This window comes from Lissotriton vulgaris, chromosome 6, assembly GCF_964263255.1.
Source record: "Lissotriton vulgaris chromosome 6, aLisVul1.2, whole genome shotgun sequence".
NCBI classification, from domain to species: domain Eukaryota; kingdom Metazoa; phylum Chordata; class Amphibia; order Caudata; family Salamandridae; genus Lissotriton; species Lissotriton vulgaris.
The window spans coordinates 1,701,179,664-1,701,193,630 of NC_141694.1; the positions used below are offsets into that span (position 1 = coordinate 1,701,179,664).

General features: G+C 45.0%; 1 protein-coding gene across 1 annotated transcript in view; it reads left to right on the forward strand.

Annotated features, from left to right (window-relative positions):
- SPATA17 (spermatogenesis associated 17) overlaps positions 1-13,967 on the forward strand; it is an 895,854-nt gene that overhangs the window by 384,468 nt on the left and 497,419 nt on the right. The gene's annotated exons all lie outside the window — the stretch shown is intronic.

The following is a 13,967-nucleotide window of genomic DNA, read 5'->3' on the forward strand; positions in this document are numbered from 1 at the left end:
AGTCTTCGGAATGAATACAAAGACTTTGTCATGACTTCTCTTTGGGATTTTTACTAACTTCCTTCAGAGCATTACATTATTTTCTAAAAACTGTGAGCCAATAATTTTAAATTAGTCATCGGATTTCCACGAACATAAACACAACAGAAGTTGCTTAGATGTGTGTAGAGAGGTGTGGCTCACTGGTTAGAGGCGGCAGACCCGGAGGCTGAGAACGGCCCGGGACCAGGGTTCGATTCCCGACGCGGCAGGGTCGAGGACCAGGGTCAGCGGACTGATAATTCTCGCCTCGGTGCCCACTTTGGTCAGTGATCACACTCGGTAACTCTGGGCATTAAGCTTGCCTCATCTCTACAACGGCCCCCCACAGACGCCGGGGATGCCTGGCTTCACCTTGGAGGTACCCAGCATGGGACCATCTCACAGGGAAAGCCAGGACGGGTTCCCCAGCGGTCATTCGCGCCAGGATACTCCGGCAGTAATTGAGCGCGCTATAAAACACCTTACATTTACATTTACATTTATTCCTTCAGAAATGGACGACCAGGAATGCGGCACACTATTGCACCCAATCTCGATTCACTAAACAGGTGTGACATAATAGTGCCATATCTTTTCTCCAGGTCCTGTGAAAGTCAGTATTTACTGAGTTTTTATGTGAATGAATGCTGTTTACCACTAGTGTTCATTGTCTATTTCCAGATGTCAATAAAGTATAGGTATTTATCTACAGCAACAAAATAGAGAACTGGAAAAAAGAATATTGTTCTCTGGCCTGAGATCACCGGCCAGAGCAGTCTTTGGAAATTCTCGGGTGAGAATTGGTAAACTCTGGACTTTACTTCTCGAGGGGCCTAGGCGCCACACAGAATACTGCAAAATATACAGTGTGCTATGATTTGTGTATCCTAGTTTCTCAGGAATCTTGGGTACACTAGCAGTTAATTCCAGGCAGCTGGAATTGTGTCTCTTCCCAAAACCATCAATGAACAGTGAATGGGGATTACCGCCCACACTTTAAATGGCAGAAGTGGAGAAGTGTGGCTCACTGGTTAGAGTAGGCAGACCCTGAAGCAGAGTCAGACCAGTCGACCAGGGTTCGATTCCCGACGCGGCAGGGTGTTGAGCTTAAATGTCCATGGACTCGATAATTCTCGCTTCGGTGCCTGACCTAATCATGGGTTCATACTCTGCAACTCTGGGCATTAAGCTTGCTTAATCTCCACAACGCCCCCCCCCCCGCGGCGGGATGCCTGGCTTTCACCTTGGGGATGCCCTGTAGGGGCTATCTCACAGGGAAAAACCAGGACGGGTTCCCAATGCATGCGCGGAGATACCCCTTCGGGGGTCGATTCTGGCGCTATATAAGAAATATAATAATAATAATAATAATAATGTCTACACAACTGGAGGCTGCCATGAGATGGTTCAAACTGTTACAAAATAAGGGTTCATACGCTCACAAAACAGGACCGAACCCAAGAGATTGCAGTATAGTAGAAAATTCCTTGCGTCCCTCTTGGATTGGGCGATATGGGGTCCCGGGAAGCCAGGTGGTTCAAGTGATAGACTCACAAACATTTTGAGTCCAGTTGGAGTCCGTCTGCATCACCAGATTGACTCTGGTCTCCAGGTGATGTGGCTGGTCAACTGTGCATCTTGGGTTTGGTTCAGATCAGCTGGGCTGGGCTGGAGACCTTAGTTGCTTGAAGGTTGTATGTTACACTCAAGCTGTTCTCCATGCAGACTTCAGTTCAGCTGAGCCTTGCTTTTGATCATAGGTTAATGGAGACTCCTCTTCTTTAGGGTAGTTCGGCTCCGAGTCTTATAACAAGTGACGCAGCTACAGGGAAAATTAATATTTTGGGCTCTTTTCAAGCCTCTGATGGAACCTCAACATAAAGATCTGGCTTTAGTAAAAGACTGTATGAAATTGGATTATTAAATGAGGTTGGCGACTGTCCACCTTAAGAAATAATCACAACTCTTTTCAGGGTGAACCCTTAAAGTCACTAAATTAACATTGCTCTCAACACATTGGTATCTATGGCACAGGGCAGGCAGGCTTAACATAGGGCAATGTTTAAATTATGCAGTATTAACCAGTAATAAAGCCAAAATACCAAGTAACACCAATCTCAAACCAAATTAGAAATATAGAAATAAAGTAATGAACAAAATGACACCGATACGACAAAAATCCAATAAGAGGAACCGAATAAATACATTTTTAAATATTTAAATAACAATAGCACCAAAAAGCACACAACACTAATGGTAGTCAATGGCTGCGATATGAGCCAGGCTGTAATGGAGCCCTGGTCAGATACACCAAGTGGATTGGTCCAGGAGAAAGCCCGGATGTCAAAAGGTTTGACAGTATTTCAAAGTCGTAATCTAAAAGGGACTTTGTCATTTTTTTAAAAGAAAAAGCTTCCTTCCCGCATGGCAAATCTGAGATCGTATCCTCCGCAATGGAACTGCCAGTCTACTCCCTGCCGCAGGTTGGTCCATCTAAGGCTCTGGAGTTTTTTATGTTTTTTGCTTTAAAAACTTACTATGTCCCAGAACAGAAAGAGACTTTTGTCTTTTTTTTCAAAGATGCTCAAGTCTTTAATGAGGACGCTTCTGAAATCCAATCCAATGCAATAAAATTTCCAGTCAGGCACTTTTTGCACTAGGTCACTCTGGTGCTACCGCTCTAGAGCAAACATTTTCAAAAATGTCCAAACCTTTTGCTGACTTTTTTAGCAGTTCTAGTTTGCCATACTACAAACAATGCCACAGTGACCCCAATTCAATTGTGCAGAGCTTGTGTGCCCACCCAGAGGTGTGGTTAGAGTAATGAGCAGTCCCCTTCTCTGTGGGCACTCAAAATCGGCACTGGGTGTAGCTTTCCCCCCTCTGGGTTTGTTGGCAGCTAAGAAAAACTCATCTCAACTCCTGGTGGCAGTGGCCATGCAGAGAGCAATTCCACAGAGAAATGTGTCTTAAGTTTAAGCAGTAGTCTCCAAAATGATCAAAACCAAATAAGGTAAACCAGAGATATGTTTTTTAAAGTTGTAGAGCAAAAGGCTTCAAGAAAACACACCAAGCTCCAATCAGAAGAATTAGTTTGTGGTTGACTTGGATTTAGACGTAATTTCAGGCCAGCGTCAATGGAGTGGGTTGACCCTGTCAATACTGATTTGCATATGGCTGGGTCTAAAATGGGGTGCTGTAGTGAGCAAAAGAACGATGGATTTAACCCAGATTTCTTGACTGAGGGTGAATGTTTGATTCATTCATCATTCCGTCCATCATTTGTTGCCACAGCACTTTTGCACCCTAAGTGGGAGAGGTATGCACAGACGTGCATACCTTGCTTGCTGTGCAACTAGATTCAAGTTCTCCTGGCTGATGAGGGTTTTTTTTTCCCGAAACCGGTCCCAGGATGCTTGTTGCTGGTCCAAGGAGGGCTAAGATTGGCAGTTCAGGCTGGACTGTTCCCATGAGGAACAGGGCCAAGACTGATTTCCATATGGCTGGGTCCAAATTGGGTTGGCATAGAGGTCAAAAGAACAATGCATTTAACTCAGATCTCTTGCCTGGGGGAGAATATTTGATTCATTCAGCATTCCATCCATCATTTGTTGCGGCAGCACTCTTTGCCATAAGTGGGATGGGTATGCCCAAACGTGGGTCCCTTGCTCGCTGTGCCACTGGATTCAAGCTAGCCTGGCTGATGAGCGGTGTTACACCGAAACCAGTCCCTGGATGCTCCACATGGAACATTCCAGCCCGATCTGCCAGGCCAGGCCCACCTTTGCCAGAAACACATATCCCGGGACCAGTCATGTGGTACCAGCCCTCATCAGCCAGGCTAGCCTGACTCCAGTGGCATGGAGAGCACAGGACTCATGTATAGGCATACCTTACCCACTCTGGGTGACAAATGCAAAAATAACAAATGATTGACGGAATGCTGAACAACATTCACCTCCAGTACAGAAATCTTGGCCTAAATCCATCGTTTTTTTGCTCCTCATGCCATTCCAATTTAAACCCAGCCATATGCAAATTAGTCTTGACAATGCTCTCTATGGGAACAGTCCAGCCTGAACTGCCAGGCCTGGTCCTCCCTGGACTGGAAACAAGTGTTCTGGCACACTCAATGTACCACCCAGTAAAGTGGTCCTTCAAACGTGTCTGAGGCATGCTATTCCAGCCTGTATATGAAGTTTAAAGCGCCTTTCCGACCTGGCAAAATAAACCTCTCTTTTGAATATATATAAGTTACCCTTAGGGTAGGCCCTAAACAGCCCGTAGGACAGGGTGCAGTGTATTGAAAAAACTGGATATGTACTTTTAGGATATACATGTCCTGGTTGTCAAAAACTCCTAAACATTTTCTTACCCAGAATCCCCTGCAAAACTCCTAAATTTGTTTTTCACTTCTGCAAGGGCTACTTCTCCCATAGAATAACATTGGGCTACCCTTTATATTTAATAATTATAACGGTCAATTGGGAGCAAGTAAGAAAACTGAGGAGTTTGGTCTCTAAAGAATTGTAATTTAAAACCATCTTTAATGGTAAAGTTGGATTTTAAGTATAAATCTGAAAATGCTTCTTTTTTTAAAGTTGGCTTATGCTTGTCCTAACCAGTTGGTGCCTGCAGCCTCTATTCTAAAGTCACATGGCAAGGAGTAGCTGGCAGTCTTTGTGTATTGCTCTCAGGCAGTGAAACAAAGGGGGGATAGGTGTTGGCAGGATTGGCCATCTCTGACTTTATAAGGCGGCGGTCTCTCACCTATCACACATGCACATCACAAAGTCTCTGTGTCAGCACACTCGCAAAGGCTTTCACATCAGGATGTTGTGCCCCCAGATAAGCTGTGGCCCGGTCAAGGAGGCAGGAAATTCCAGACACCTCTGTAGGGAGAGGACTCTTGAATCTTCTCCTACCTCGAAGCTGGCAACAAGTATAAATATTTGATCCTCAGACCCAACTCTTCATTACATATCTGGGCCTGTGGAAGACTCAGGAGAAGGTCGGATGTGCTGCTCTGCAACAAGAAGGACTGTTACTCTGCTGTCCTGTTACTCTGACTCACTGCTGCTTAAGTGAGAAGGACTGGGTTTGCATCTTGAACCCAGAATGACCAGAGTAACTCCAAGGGCTAGATGGTTGGCCTCCTTGCAACGCTCCACAACCCGGTATTAAGGTATTTTGTTACTTGAATCCGGCCCACACTCCATCGCATTTCTCTTGAACTTGTGACGTTGTACCGATCCAGCGCAACCAGATAACCAGATACCCACAGTTGGTGCTTTGTGCTTTTAAATATTTGTACTCAAATCTTTAAAATTGCCTACCTCCTTTTCTACAAATTGGATTTTTGTTGTTTTGGTGTAAAATTATTTATACTTTTTTTGTGTTGTGTTTTCACTTTATTACTGTTTGAAGTGCTACTTAAATACTTTACACATTGCCTCTAAGTTACACTTCACAGCTTTTGTGCCAAGCTACCAGAAGGTTAAGCACATGTTAATTTGGGGGTTTTCTTGTGTGTCACCCTGACATAAATTGTGGTTGCTGCTTGAGTAGGGTTTCACACCCCCAGTCAGTAACCTCATTTCCTATAGAACGCCTTAGAGTAATCCATGTGCGCTACACAAGTATATGTATTCATGCTGTGAGGCAGAGGAAAGGATTCCCAGACTTAAGACGTTCTCATTCAGGCTGTAATCCATCCAGTCCTATTTTCGACCCAGAATACAAAGAAAAATACAATAAACTTTCAGGCAGGTTGAGAGCTCGGAGCAATCTCCTACCTATAGTTGAGAGGATGTCTCTATAACTGTTTCTGACTTCCTTTGGTCCCGTGTTTCCTGCACCGTTGACTAGAGAGCCCATTCTGCCCGGCCTTTCCACGCCGCCCATGTCATTTAACTTCAGCATCTTTACAAATTCCACAATGCCAGCCTGTTGACCCTCCGGCTCTTTGTGGTCCATCTCACCTTGCTGAGAACTCTCTCCGCGCATGTCTGGGCAATCCTGGATAACCAAACGGGGTAAGCCTTCCATTTATGTCTGTCGTTCTGTTTTCAGCACATCAGTACATGAGGCCAGCAGCCTGGAAAACCACCTGTGGTTTACGTTTACTACTTTAGACAATGATAGGGTTCTGTCAATTCTTAGGTCCTGCTAAAAAAAGAAGAAAAAAAGTGAATGGTGGATTTTTAGAGAGCGAGGCGCGCAATAGCATAAACCGTGAGAAAGGCTAGGTGTAAGTGCTTTACTCCCCAGACATCTCGGCCACACCCCTTAGATTTCTTTATGAATATTCAGATATTTTCTGCAAAATTATTGTTAGTATGAAAAACAGTGCCTAAGGCAAAGGTTTAAAGAAAAACTGTACATATTTGATAATTACATCTTAGATGAACAAATTATTATGCTTCTGCTTTGGCATGATCGCATTATAAAGACTATTCACTGTACTTTACTATGAAATATTAAAACGAATAGACATGCTCATTGGACCAATAAAAAAATTGTTGTGAAAGAAGCGATCCTAAACGTGGGAGGTTGCATTCCAATCGAGTGGTATTGCTCTAACAGCATTCGGATTGCCTGGCAAGGTGACACATGCCAGAGGCTTAGAACTACTGTTCTGCACCTGTGTGCAGCTCGGTGCATAGATCCTCGAATAATGAACAAAGAAGCCAGCCCATCATTTCCTCTTTCCATTCCTGTGCTCGAGTCCATCAGTTTATTTGTTTAGCGCACGCCATAAACAAAGAAATCTACATACATCTCAGACATATAGCAGCATGTGGCCTGCTTCGAAGGAAAACTTTGCTGTCCTTTACAAAATCCAATTTTAGAAAAAGAAAGAATTCTTTGATTCGAACCCTCGCGTACAGTATTCTGAAGGGGGCTTTGTGATCACAAACAAATGCAGCCCCCATCATCCCAAGTACGGACCTCACAATGATGGGGAAAGATGCGCCTAAAGCAATTAGCATAGAGTCTAACTCCCCGTGATGTCGTGAAATTAGCATGCTGTTTGATGTGAAGCAATTTCCAATCCACGGTAAGCAAATGGACACCGCTCCACATAAATTAGCATGCTAATACTATTATATCTTTAGAATTCGCAGATGATGTCAGTTGCCAACCGCATGAATCAGTTACTAGCCTTTGACACAGTTAATCTGCATACACTCCATGCTATTCAATCTCGGGCGCATACTGGGACGGAAGATGCTTAAATACAGAAAGCAGTGTCACTTAGTATTGCTAGCACGGAAACATGTATGTACATGATGACACCTGTACGAATGCAGCCAGTCTGTGGTTTCTTTGAGCAATGGTTCAGAAATAAAGGCTTTATCCTACCTTCCTGCACTGTTGGCTCCATGGGGAGTTTCCACTAAACTCATCTTTGCAAACCTTCTCGAGTCTAAGAAGGAATCTGTCTACAACATGAAGGCCCCTGGTCTGAACACCCAGGGCTAGACTGGGAGCGCAAACCGGCCCTGGAAATTGAGTCGGGCCGGCCGCTGGGGCGGTGCGGGGGCGGAGCGAATGTGGACCTGTTTCTGTTATAGTCGGCCGATATTTCAGCTATGCTGCAAAACCGGTCCCCGGTAAAAAAAAAAAACGGCCCCCTAGGGGTCAAAACCCATTCCCCACCCTTGCGGCCCACCAAAGAAACACCTGTGCCCGCTACAGCCACTCAGGCCCTGTGAACGCCGAATGAAAAATTTTGGTGAACTTAACACATAACTAAACAGCAAAGTATGCTTTTTGGATAAAAGGGTGCTCTTTGCCCCTGTTATTAATAGGGTGTGGACACCCCACCCCGACTTTTCTGTCCCCACTTGCCCTGCCTCATTTTTTTAAATCAGAATGATATTCGCTATTTCCTCCTCCCAACTGGAAGCCTTTTTGTAATATGTATTTTTCGAAATGTTTAACACACTCTGGGGCCGATTCCGATCTGGGTCAGAAAGCTCTCCGACCGAGCCGGATCCAGAGTGTTTTCCAACTCCTGCAGTCCGACCGAGCGAGTACGATGCGGCCATATGCTGCCGGACTCGATTCGGTCGGACTCCCATAGACGTCAATGGGAGCCGGTCATACGACACGTGCATGGGCTCCCATTGACTGAATGGGTACGTCTCGCACAAGGGCACTCCCTACAGTGGGTACGCGTTGGTGTCATCCACACCGTACATGCCTGTGTTCCCCCTGTGTCCGAGTTGTAAGGCTAGGGGTGACGGGGGGTCTGATGCGGAACCCCCAAAGGCAGCTTCCTGGACGTTTTGTGAGCCGGAAACTTTGGCTCGATCCGGATGTCCGACGCGTGCATCATACTGGCTCAGTCGGAATTCACCTCCATTGCATGGAACGGTTTGCTTAAGGAGAGCCGTAAGGAGCGGTTCGGACCTGGAAACTATTCGGTCGGCCATTTTGCTTTACTCGCATCGTACTTGCTCGCTCCTATAGCTGTACGAGTCGGGCAGAGAACAAGCTTATGGCTCATACTTTTTACAGCCAGATCGCGTTCGGGGACCTTCCGAGCGAAATCGGAACCGGCCCCTCTGTAGGGAACTACTTGCCGCCCCCAGATTGAAACTGCTCTATGTGCCCCTGCACGATAAGGTTATTAGGAATTGAGTTCTCTGTGAGGTTTTCTGTGGTTATGGAAATATTGGATGTTATCAGTGGGTATTCTTTGTGCCCATGTGTTAAGCAATATGGCTTTCTCTAGACAACACTTGCTAGAATCTCTAAGTGCCTCATTACAAGTGGGTTGGTTAATTTTAACCCATGCGCAAACCCCTGTTTACTAATGGGAATTATGAGTTTGGCGGTATTTAATACATCCAAGAATTATAGGATGCATTAAATACCCCAACTGTAGTTAAATTTCAGCAGGTCAAACCTGCCAAAAGTTGATGGGGTAAATCATATGGTATTTACCATACCATGTGGATTTTGGAGTGTTAAACACCATAATATGCATATTATGCCCTACAAACTTGAAATACTTTTTTCATCACACTCGATAAATAATGTAACCTGTGGTATCGTTATTTATCAAGTGCGATAAATAACACCTAGACTTGTGTTCAGGCCCGTAGTAGACGGGAAAGAAGCAGCTGTTTAGCCATGTGATCTGCATCAAATCAAGGTTTGCAGGCATGCATTTGCTGCATGATTCGTGACCTTTTAAGGGGGCAATATAAAATACAAAAAAGGTGAATGAATTAAAAGAAGACGAGGATGTTACAAGAAACTAAGCCATTAAAGAACATAGGTCCAGATTTATAAAGCATATTTTCAATCACAAACAGCCTGATTTGCAGAATAGGCCCATTTGCAACTTGAAAAATGCTTTTTCTATTGTACAAAATGCAAAATGCGATTTTGTAACTTATGGTTACCCATAGACCACTGCCTACTCTTAAAAATATTTTTCATTTTAAACACATGGGCTGCATTAAAAAAAATGAAAAGTTTGCTTTATGGAAAAGCAGTCACAAACATGGTGGTCTGCTGACTCCAGCAGGCCACCACCCCTGTGATGGCATTGAATCCTAGTGGGATGCCAATTCTGACCTACCTCATTAATATTCATGAAGTAGGTCTATTTGAGACCCATTAGGAATCTCTAATGAAACTCAAAAGAGTTTTATACAATTGGAATAGCGATTTCGCAATTAGGAAATCTCTGTTACTAATCTTTGTACATCTTGCTCTTAGTGACCAAACTTTCAGGTTATTTACACATCTCTGTAAATTCTACTAGTCTGGTACAATGTACCCATGAACGCAAACAGCTGCCCAGATGAAAAAAGGCACTGGGGAGCTCATTCATGAACATGTAACCAGGATTTAAAGTGTCTACACCAAGTGGTATCCTGCGGAGATCCCTCATGGCAACTCTAGTGGGCTCATGCCCACCTAGGTCCACAATCTAGGTGGATTCCTAACCCCTTCTGTGTTCATGATGGCCTGGAGCCGTCATGAGACACAGTGGGTGTTTGCTCATGACGGCTCCAGGCCGCCATGGTCACACGCCCCGGATTCCCTTTTCAGATAAAGAGCCTCAGGCGCTGAGGAAGAGCTTCCCCAGCTCCCGAGGCCCCCCACCCACCCTGTTTCAGTGAAATGACGATAAGTGAACATGTCGCGCTGACGTAATTTCACTGAAACCGAAACTGAAATGAACCTTTAGGCTCATTTCAGTTTCACTTTCTACGTGCTACCTACCAAACCCACACATTTCTGAAAACTAGACACTTTGGGGAGTCCAGCTAGGTATGGCTTGCGAGGGCCCCTCACGTTTTCCTACCCAGAATCCCATGCAAACCTCAAATTTAGCTGAAAAAAATCACTTTTTTTCAAATTTCTGTGTGAGAAAGTTATGGAATCTATGTGGATCCACAAATTTCCTACCACCCAGTATTCCCCCAGGTCTTCTGATGAAAATGGTACCTCACTCGCGTGGGTGAGTCAAGTACCCGTGACAGGCAAAGGCCCAAAACGTATTGAGGAGACATCAAAATGACCTATCACAAAACAACCTGGTTTTGCAAGGGGAGTCACCTGGGTTTTTGGCCCCGGGCTCGGCGGTCATCTTCGGAAACCTACCAAACCCACACATTCCTGAAAACTAGACACTCGGGAGTCCAGAAAAGTATGGCTTGCGTGGGTCCCCCAATGTTTTGCTACCCCGAATCCCCTGCAAACCTTAAATTTAGCTGAAAAAATCACTTTTTTCTCCAGTTTCTGAGTGGGAAAGTTCTGGAATGTACGTGGATCCACAAATTTCTTACCATCCAGTTGTCGCCCAGGTCTCCCAATAAAAATGGTACCCCACTCAAGTGGGTGGGTCAAGTACCCGCAACAGGCAAGGGCCCAAAACGTATTGAGGAGACATCAAAATTACCTATCACAAAACAACCTGAGTTTGCAAAGGGTGTCACCTGGGTTTTTGGCCAGGGCTTGGCGGCCATCTTGGGAAACTTCCAAACCCACACATTTCTGAAAATTAGACACTAGGGGGAGTCCAGCGAGGTATGGCTTGCGTGGGTCCGCCAACCTTTCCTACCCAGAATCCCCTGCAAACCTCAAATTTAGCTGAAATAATCACTTTTTTCTCAAATTTCAGTGTGGGAAAGTTCTGGAATCTGTGTGGATCCACAAATTTCCTCCCACCCAACGTTCCCCCAGGTCTCCCGATAAAAATGGTATCTCACTTGTGTGGGTAGGAAAGGTGGCTGAAACAGGAAATGGCCCAAATCGTATTGTGGAGACTACAAAATTACCTATAACAAAACTACCTGTTTTTTTTTTGCGGGGTGGCACCTGGTTTTTTGGCCCTGGGCTTGCCGCCATCTAGGGAAACCAACCAAACACACATGTTTTGGAAAACTAGACACCCTGGGGAGTCAAAAGAGGTATGGCTTGTGTGGATTCCCCAACGTTTCCATACCCAGAATCCCCTGCAAACCTCAAATTTAGCTGAAAAAAAACATATTTTCCACATATTTTTGCGTGGAATCACCGTGCTGCTAAACAAAAAGCCCCCCATAGTAAAAATAAAAATTGGAACCCACAAAATCATTGTTGGGTACAGTAGACTGTGATCTAGGAACTCTATTTGATGGATCCTTGTTATGGCAATATCATATAGAAGTCAGTAGGTCACTTATGTCCAATGTTATGGATGACATGAACCTAGATGCACTTCAAGGACAACCTGTAATGCAAGGTCGTCAGTGAAACTTCACGTTTAGACCTAGAAAGTTATGGAGGTCCTGTATCATCAATGGGGCATGGGTGGAAGGTATAGTAAATCACGGTTGCACAAGGCCTGTTGCTGCTTTATTGCAATGTGGCCGTAGCCATTAACTTCCCAGTCAAAAGTGCCAAATGGCTACAATATAACAATGGATGCTGCCAAACCCAGACCGGCCATAGCGGGCACCGGGCACCGGGCAATCCCCCGGTGCGCCGAACGGGTGGGGGCCGGTTTTGGGCCCCTGGGGCCGGTTTTGTTACAGGGCCGTTTTTGCAGCATAGCTGCAAAATCAGCCCTGTACCAAAACCGGCCGAAAACCGGCCCCGGGAAAGAGCTCGGCGGCACCTCCAACCCCAGACCCCCTCCCCCCCCCGTGGGAAGGGGGGCCGCCGAGCACTTTGCCGGGGCCGGTTGTGGTTCCCAGTCCGGCCCTGGATGCTGCATCTATTGTGAGTCCGTTTGGCTGATTTTCGTGGTCTTCCAGAGATGCATCCTATAATCAGGCTCTATTCTCTTAAGGAAGCCAAGAATACACCTTAATTAGATGTGAAGATCAATAGACAAGAGTGCAGCACCTGAGTGGATCCAGCTTATGCTGCTGTCTTTCTTCCCATTGTTCATTCTCCTGATCACCTCACATGTGCTGGACGTGTGTTGGTGGAGTGAAAGTATTGTGGGCAAATTGAACTACTGGATCACTCTGCTTCTGCAATGGATGATCAAATTTTGCTGTTCTGAAATTGCATCCCTTTGTTTGAGTTGACATAAGAAAGCAGGTATTTGGCCACTGTCTCCCCAGTGGAGAATAGTTATAAAAATGGACAATGAGGCATGACACATTTGGGGCTCACTCCAGGAAATTAGATTAGTCCTCTGTTGAATACTCTTGCAAATTTGAAGTCTGGATTTTTCTAAGCAAAGTTAGTGTTTTAATTTACCACTTTTAAAGTCAGACTTTTGAGCCTCCTGCAGTATACATAGCCTTAAGTAGTTTTTCATTTTTTAGATGAAAGTGCTGAAAATACCTCCTTCGAGCTTGCAGTCCACATTGTAACTGTGCATCTGTGGCAAACTTTTTTAGTGTGTAGCATGTATTCCTGGCGTGTGATCAGTAGGGCCCAGGTGCTTCCAGTATCAAATAACAGATGTGTAGTGCAAAAAACAGGGTAGGGGGAGCACCCCTGAAGGATGGATTTCTAGAGAAGTGTGGCTCAATGATTAGAGCGGCAGACCCTGATGCAGAGGTCTAGCCCGGGACCAGGGTTCAATTCCCTGCCTCGGTGGGTCTTGGGCTCAAAATTCCACGGACCTGATAATTCTCGCCTCGGTGCCTATTCCAACCATGGAGTCCCACTCTGCAACTCTGGGCAATAGCTTGCTTAATCCGTTCCCTCACAGGGAAAGCCAGGATGGGTTCCACAGCGGTATTCGTACAAGCACCTTGAGACCCTTGCGAGTGAGTAGCGCCCAATACAAGTATCAATTTACATTTACATTTAACACGAAAATTAAAGTTTACATATGTTTTTGAGCCACAAATGAGTAACAGATATAAGGCACCTCCTGGATGAAGATAACACCAATTACATTATGCCTTGCTGTGATCTATATCACCTACACAGACTTACTAACAGAAATTGCAAGAAGAGGAGATTGCGCTATTAATCTGCTAATGTCCATTTTGTTCAGGGTATTCTTCAGTGAGAAGCCTTTCACTAGGAGCCTGTAGGAGGGTTGTCTGTTCAGCCAATTGTTGGATGAAGAATGATTTTCTTCTATTTGATGGCTTGTTCCCTGTGGTGGTATAGAGGTAGTGGTTTAGGCTTTAAAGAGAGTGCACCCCAGGGAAGTAGCCCGCCAACATATAAATACATCTTCCCAAAATTTAGATAGTGGGAGTAATCAGCCTTCAAACTGGTGTAGGACAGACTGGTCTTCATCTACCAAAAGCATGTCAGGATTTTTCTTAAGTACTCCGTCTGAACACCTTTTCTGACTTCAGGGCATTAAAAGGAAAAGCCCAGAAGAAAGTGCCTACTGCATCTGTTGAGAGAAATATGTTAACATTTGCTTAAACCCTCCACTTCAATTCTGCTGCTTAAAAGCTCTTGTTCTAGGGTTGTGCTTGGATTTTTCTCGGGTTACTTCCAACTGCCCACCTTTA